This window comes from Prunus mume, linkage group LG5, assembly GCF_029339155.1.
Source record: "Prunus mume cultivar Tortuosa linkage group LG5, ASM2933915v1, whole genome shotgun sequence".
Classification (NCBI taxonomy): Eukaryota; Viridiplantae; Streptophyta; class Magnoliopsida; order Rosales; family Rosaceae; genus Prunus; species Prunus mume.
This window is the reverse complement of record NC_142702.1, coordinates 11,387,946-11,394,723: the sequence shown is the minus strand read 5'-3', so window position 1 is coordinate 11,394,723 and position 6,778 is coordinate 11,387,946. Positions and strand designations below refer to the sequence as shown.

Sequence of the window (6,778 nt, the reverse complement as noted above, 5' to 3'; positions counted from 1 at the left end):
GGTTTTTAGTAAGTGGACCCGGCATCGGGTGATGTCGGTAACGATAAGGGATCCGCCCCTGATTTCCGAGGAAATTCCGGGGCGGGTCCTGTCAATCTATTTATAGAAGTCTTGGAGGCTAGGGTTTCGTAGAGAATAAAACTCTTATTCGGAAGGAATTTATTTTTTCCCCAAATTGCAGAGATTAAGTTCATTAAGGATTTGATTGGGATCCAAATCTTTTAATTTGATGATGATTGTCTCTCCTTATTAGGATAATATCTAAATTAATGATATTATCTTATTAAATAAAGATAATATCCTATAATTAAGATATTATCCCTATTAATTAATTGGCCAAATAAATTGGTTCAATTAATTAATTTAAGGGATATTCTTCTTTTCCACGTGGCGTGCTATAATTGGAGAGAGAGAGAGAGAGAGAGAGAGAGAGAGTCGGGAGAGAAGAGAGAGAAAGAGACTACCGTCTGTCTACGAACTCGTATCAGCGAGCTCTACGTAACATTGCTACTCAAATCCCCAAAATCCTTTTAGAACAAAAAGTGACTAAAGTGCCCCTTCCCAAAAGGGCAAAAATGTGATTGCACAATCAAATAATTAAAAACAATTTGTTGGGTCGGGGTGTTAGGGTTTAGGGTTTAGAGTTTAGAGTTTTATTTTTTCCCCAACAACAACCACTACTTTTAGCGGTGGGAACAGTCCGTTTTGATTCGGTTTTCCTTCGAATTGCAACCAAAATCAGAACTTACACACGATCATGTTCCATTCGTTTTTTTATAGAAAGTTTCAAGAATAATCGAACCAAATCGGACATATGCAATTTCGGTTTGATTTAGCCCAATTTTCGATTTTCAAAGATAAAAATATAAAAGTGTGAAGAAGATAAAAATATAAATTTATGAATAAAAGAGAAATCGGATGTGTAGAAAAATACAACGGATAAAATAAGAGAGAGAGAGAGAGAGAGAGAGAGAGAAGCTGAACAAGAACGGATATGGTTCATCTAAAAGAAAAAGAAATTGGGGTAGAGTAATTATTTAGTTGGGTATAAATTGGAACTAAGACATTTGTGTATTAATTGGGCTAAAATATCTAGATATTACTTAGAGTTACTTATGTTATTTGAATATTAAATAAGCCTACTAATAACTTTTTAGATATAAATGATTAAGTAAACTTAACATAATCGTTCTGGTTTGGTTTGTACAAGGTTTTTCAAGATAAGAACCAAGACGGAAACCAATTCGAAGCAGATTTTGAGCCTAAGTTGACTTTGTTTGTCAACATAATTTTTATTTATTTATTCGGTTCACTTGTTCAAATTAACTCGTCAGCTGGAGGTGGTAGTTTGCCAACCACATCACACCTTGTGGTTATCATACAAATTAGTTTTAAGTGTACTCTTTGTGCATATAAAACTAAAATTACTCATTTACACATATGAAGTATTAATATAAAGCATAGAAAAATTAAATTATACTTCATACTAAGTCGGATCGGATTAACTATAATCCATATCCAGATCCATTTATAATCAGATTATCGTATTCAGATTGTAATCGGATTATCGAATTCGGATTGTAATCATATTGGGAGTATTTTTGCTCACAATTTTAACTCAAGGTGTAGCCTCACCTCCCTCCTAAAAACTTGACGCATGTCTATAAGTCTAACTATAGTTAACCTTTTGTTTTTTATTTTCTTATGACATTATTATGAGAGAGAAAAAGATAACTATGCTTTTAATAAAATTTAAAATAAAACATAATTATTATAAATAAATAAATAAAAAAACCCGCCACCCACCAAACCAACCTGTTCAGCCACTCTACCCACCCCCACCGGTGGCAACCCCTTTCCTTCTTGCCACCAGAAACCCCATTTCCTCTCATTGATGTCATATAGGAACTCCACGACGGTCTCGGCAAAAGGTTGGTCATTGATGACTACTTCTTGGGATCTTCAAACCCTGGCAGACTCGACGAGCCTCATGGGTTCGGTGATTTTCTGGGTACTCTTTATAGAATCAATTCGGACTCGGAGTTCACGCAGACCTCATGATTGTATTGGACAAAGCCATTGGCTTTTGTTGGGTTTTGCAGAGATTGGGCGAATTGAAATCTCTATAAAATACCTAATTGGTTATTGAGCAAATTCAAATCTCTGCAAAATATCTAATTAGTTAGTGGTTGGTTGAACCTTTATTAAAGCATCAAAATTGAAAATTTCTTTTGGTAATTGGGTCTCTGTGAACCCATTCTGTTGGTGGATGTCTGCTCCATAATCGGGAGGTAATTTTATTGAGGTTACCTAGAGATAGAGGGTAGAGCTGAGCATAAGTTTTAGACTCACCAGAGTTCACGCAGAGAGAAAATCATTGAATACGTATAAAATGAGATGTTTCTGACGGCGAGGAGAGCGTGTTGTTAGGCCTGGGCACGGTTCGGGTCGGGTCAAATTTTGGCCGACCCGCAGGCCAAACCGAAGGAGAGCTCGGGTCTCGGGTCGAGTTAGGTCTAGGGTGAAACCTAAAATTGGGCAGAACCAGAAATGGGCTCGGTTCTAGGGTTCTGATCGGATTTGGGCTTGAGCCCATTTTTACCATTTTCAAAAGTCCAAATCTTATTTATTTTCGGCCAAAAAAGCCCAAATCATAGTTTTTTAGCAAAACAAAGCCCAAATCAGATTTACATTCAGCCTAAACCCTTTTTTTGTTGTCAAATTGCCAAAACCTATTAAATTCTTATGAACAAACCCAAAACCAATTTTTCAAACAGGCCATCCATTAAAGCCCATTTCATTTTTCCTCACCCAAATCATATAAATTCAACCTTCTATAACCTGTTTTTTTTTAAGTTTCTAAACTGAATCACAATCACAAGCATCATCCAACTATCAAATTAGTTGGTTCTTACATCCCATGACAAAAAATACAAGCAAAGCACCAAATTATATTTTACATCCCATGACAAAAAATACAAGTAAAGCAGCAAATTATATTTTACAACCCATGACAAAAAATACAAATAAAGGAGCTGCAGGTTTGAACAAATGATACTAATGGCATATTATCACTTACCAAACATATTCACGTGTATAAGGGAGCTGCAAAAAAATACACTTGTATCAGTTAAAAATCACTCACCAGATCATAATCCAACTCAATAGTTAATTTCACCAAAAAAAGAAAGTGTTTGCAGTTTCTGTCTCAAATCATTTAAACAGATCAAAACACGTTATAGCACAAATCAGTTATCATTCAAAACATCTTATGACTGGACGTAACAACAAATAAGCAGAGCGTTTACTTTGTTATTTACTGTACCCTAATCACAAAGTAAACATTTAGTGATTAGAAAAGTGAAAGCATTGATTGAAAGACAAGCTTTATTACAAGTTAAAATGAATCACAGACTAAACATTTTCTGTCCATTCACATGACAGCAATAACAATTCCAGGCCCTGCAACTTAATAACAAAACGCTAAAAGGTACAAAGAAACAGATGAACTAGAATTTCTGAACAAAATAAAAGCAAAAAGGTAAAAATGCATCCACTGATACATACAGATCAGTAACTCTAATTCTATTAATATTGAAGATAGAAGAACACTTCCCAGCAACCAAACAAATAAAAATTCATGGCCAAAAAGAAAGAATCTGGAACCCAAGCAAACAAAGAAAAACTCAACCGAAGGATTAGCCACACATTAAAAACACCCTAACTGAAAAGCTTTAGCCACATAGTTTAGAGAATGATTATGGTTCCTCTTCTTCATCATCCTCCATCTAAATGAACATTACCCATGAACTCATGTCAGATTAAACCACACGAGAGAAATTATCAAAGAACTAAACCCTTAATAAACCTTAACCCAAAAGAATAAACATGAACCATATCATATGAATTAAACCAAAACTGACAACAACAAAAAATTCAAATAAAATTAAAAGCCTGATTTTGATCAAAGTTATACCAGAAACAGAAAAGAATCACATGACCCATTACAGATTAAGCCAAAAAAAAAAAAAAATCACAGGAATTAAAACCTAAGCCAAACCCATCTCAATTCAAAAGCGTCTCTAAAAACCCAGAAAAGAGAAAATTTCATATAGCTCATCATGTCAGATTGGCAAAGAAAAAAAAAACATAAAATGGCAAAAATAAGCAAGACCCTTTTATGGTGATTCAAAATGAAACGAGAACTTACAATTATTTAAGGGAGCGTTTCTCGAAGGCACTGAATCAGTAAAGGATTAAAAACATAGAAATTAAACTAAATAACAAGAAATCAGATATCAGAAATCAAACTAAATAATCAGAAACAAAGTCAAGGCTAGCAGCAGAAATCAACATATTAAGCACACTCAAAACAAAACAAAAATAAGGTTAGCAACAAATATTTACCTCCATTGAAGCCAAAATTTCAAAACCTTCCATAGATTAACACAGTTCCACCATCGACATGAGATGGAGAGAGACGCGGCGAGACGAGAGAGAGAGGTTGATTACGGTGAGGGTGAGGGTGAGGGTGAGGTCGGGAGAGAGACGATAGAGGTAGAGGGTGAGAGAGAGGCGGCGACTGAAACTGAGAGTGAGAGGGAGGTCGATTGAATTTGAGAGAAAGGTAAAGGTGCTAGGTTTAGTTGTGGTTGTGATCTAGTGCAAGCATCCTCAAGGTAAACTCTTTTTTTACCCAATAAACAGAGGCCACGTGGTATATTTATGTATTATTAATTAATGCTCGGTTCGGGTCAGGTTCACCGGTTCCAAAAATTTTTGAACCAAAAACCGAACAGTTGACTTTGGTTCGGGTCAGGTTCAGTGTTGACTTTTTCGGTTTGGTCAAAAAAACCTCATTTTTCGGTTCGATTTGGTTTGATTTGGCCAGTTTATTCGATTTATCGGTTTTTATGCCCACCCCTAGTCAAATTTGTAAATATTCCTCTGATTAGGTTCTGTGAGAGATTAATAACCTTTGCGTTACGAAAATTACTCCAAAACCAACTTGGAAGGATATTAGAAATTCCAGCATTCGAAATATGGTAAGAATCATTTTGAGTTTGAAGCCATTTTGGGAAAAGAGGACCGACCTTGCAGGACGCCAAATTTATGCTCCACAACTGGAAGGGATGAACCCAATCAGAATGGAAATTTAAAACTAGTGAGTTATAGGATAAATCCAAATAACCTAAACGGGAGAGTTTTGATAAATGAGTTTCTGAAACCACCCCTTCCAAAGAGTTTTTGCTGAAATCGATTCCCTCCAGTTGCGACATTTGCCCAATACTTTCAGGTATTTTTCCGCTTAATTGATTGGCGCTAAGATTCAACCATTTCAAAGATGAGAAGCTTGTAAGATTGTTTAAGAACATTCTCAGAGAGGTCCAGATCCCATAATGAGTTTTGAGCACATCTAGGCAATAGTTGAACAAACTTGGATAATTGTCCACTCAGATGATTTGTTTGGAGCCCCAATTCTCGCAAATTACACAGCCTTGCAAACGAATTTGGATTCGCTCCATCAATCTGGTTGTCATAGAGATCCAGATCCACAAGAGAGCTCATGTTTCCAAAGAAATCGGGAATGAAACCAGATAGATTATTGTTGGAGAGGTCAAGACTAACGAGGCTTGTACTGTAGTTGGACAACCAAATAAATATTGAAGAAGTTAGATGGTTGTCAGAGAGACGAACATACGCAAGAGATGTAGAAGAATTTGTTTTGTAAAGAGTAGTGGAAAGAATTGGAGTAGGAGGAGGAGGAAGACTACATTCCTCCAATCTCAAGTGTACTAGTTTTTTTTTTTTTTTTTTTGGTCGAAACACACTTTCATTGAAAGGGAAAGGACAAACCATACACAGCAGCTAAACAAACGACCCAAAGAACAACAGCAAAGCAAAGTACCAGGCCAAACCAGCCAACCCAGAAAAAGACACTAAATTCCAGCTAGGACAAAACACACTAAGACGCCACCCCAGAAGGCAAGCGTCATATCCTAACTAGACAAAAAAACATTACACTTGTGGAGGACAAGGAAGACCATCGTTATGGAGCACGAAAACCAGGGAGGATGGGGGTCGACTGATCCAGCACCTCATCGCACATCTTCCTCTTCGCTTAAAGTCAGCAAAGATCCGCGCTCTGCTTGCTTTCCTTGAATCCACTTCCAGCTGCAAGAGCCAAACAGTCTACTCTTCTCCCTTAAAGCAGCAAGGATTGGGTAGATTGTCCATTTACCTTTTTGAAAACAACCACTAACACTTTGAACCAGCTCCTTTGAATCAGACTCACACTCAAGGTGGATACAACCCAAATCTGAGGCGACCTCCACCATGTAAAGCTGCAAAAGCTTCAGCTTCAATAGGAGAAGAGGCTAGTCTAAACTTTCCCGCTCCCCTAATAAAAGCACCATGCTCATCACGAATGACCGCTCCAAGACCTGTGAATAAAGTCTTCTTGTCCCAGGACGCATCCACATTTAGCTTAAGAGTAGCTTGGGGGAGGGAGCCACCTCAATAGATCTGACCCCCGCGAGCCAGGTTCCTCCGCACCATGCCTATGTAGCTTGACAACCTCCAGTAATTCTACTGCTAGAGTTCTGCCCCAAGCAATTGTTTGTTTTGGGCACACATTTTTTCCTTCAAAAACAAAGGCACACCTGCTTCTCCAGAGAGTTGATTGGACTCATCCACCTCACTGTCATCCACCAGTGCCACGTTTGAATGCAAGTAGTGCTTGCCTTTCCCTCTCTATGCACCTCACTGTCACTTTAGC

General features: G+C 37.4%; 1 long non-coding RNA gene across 1 annotated transcript; it reads right to left on the bottom strand.

Annotated features, from left to right (window-relative positions):
- Nucleotides 1-2,976: 2,976 nt before the first annotated feature.
- Nucleotides 2,977-4,618, bottom strand: LOC148916913 (uncharacterized). Its single transcript, XR_016126643.1, has 3 exons — nucleotides 4,408-4,618; nucleotides 4,211-4,240; nucleotides 2,977-3,105 (listed from the first exon to the last, which is right to left on the bottom strand). It is a non-coding gene; the product is annotated as an uncharacterized LOC148916913 (long non-coding RNA).
- Between the last annotated feature and the right edge of the window lie 2,160 nt (nucleotides 4,619-6,778).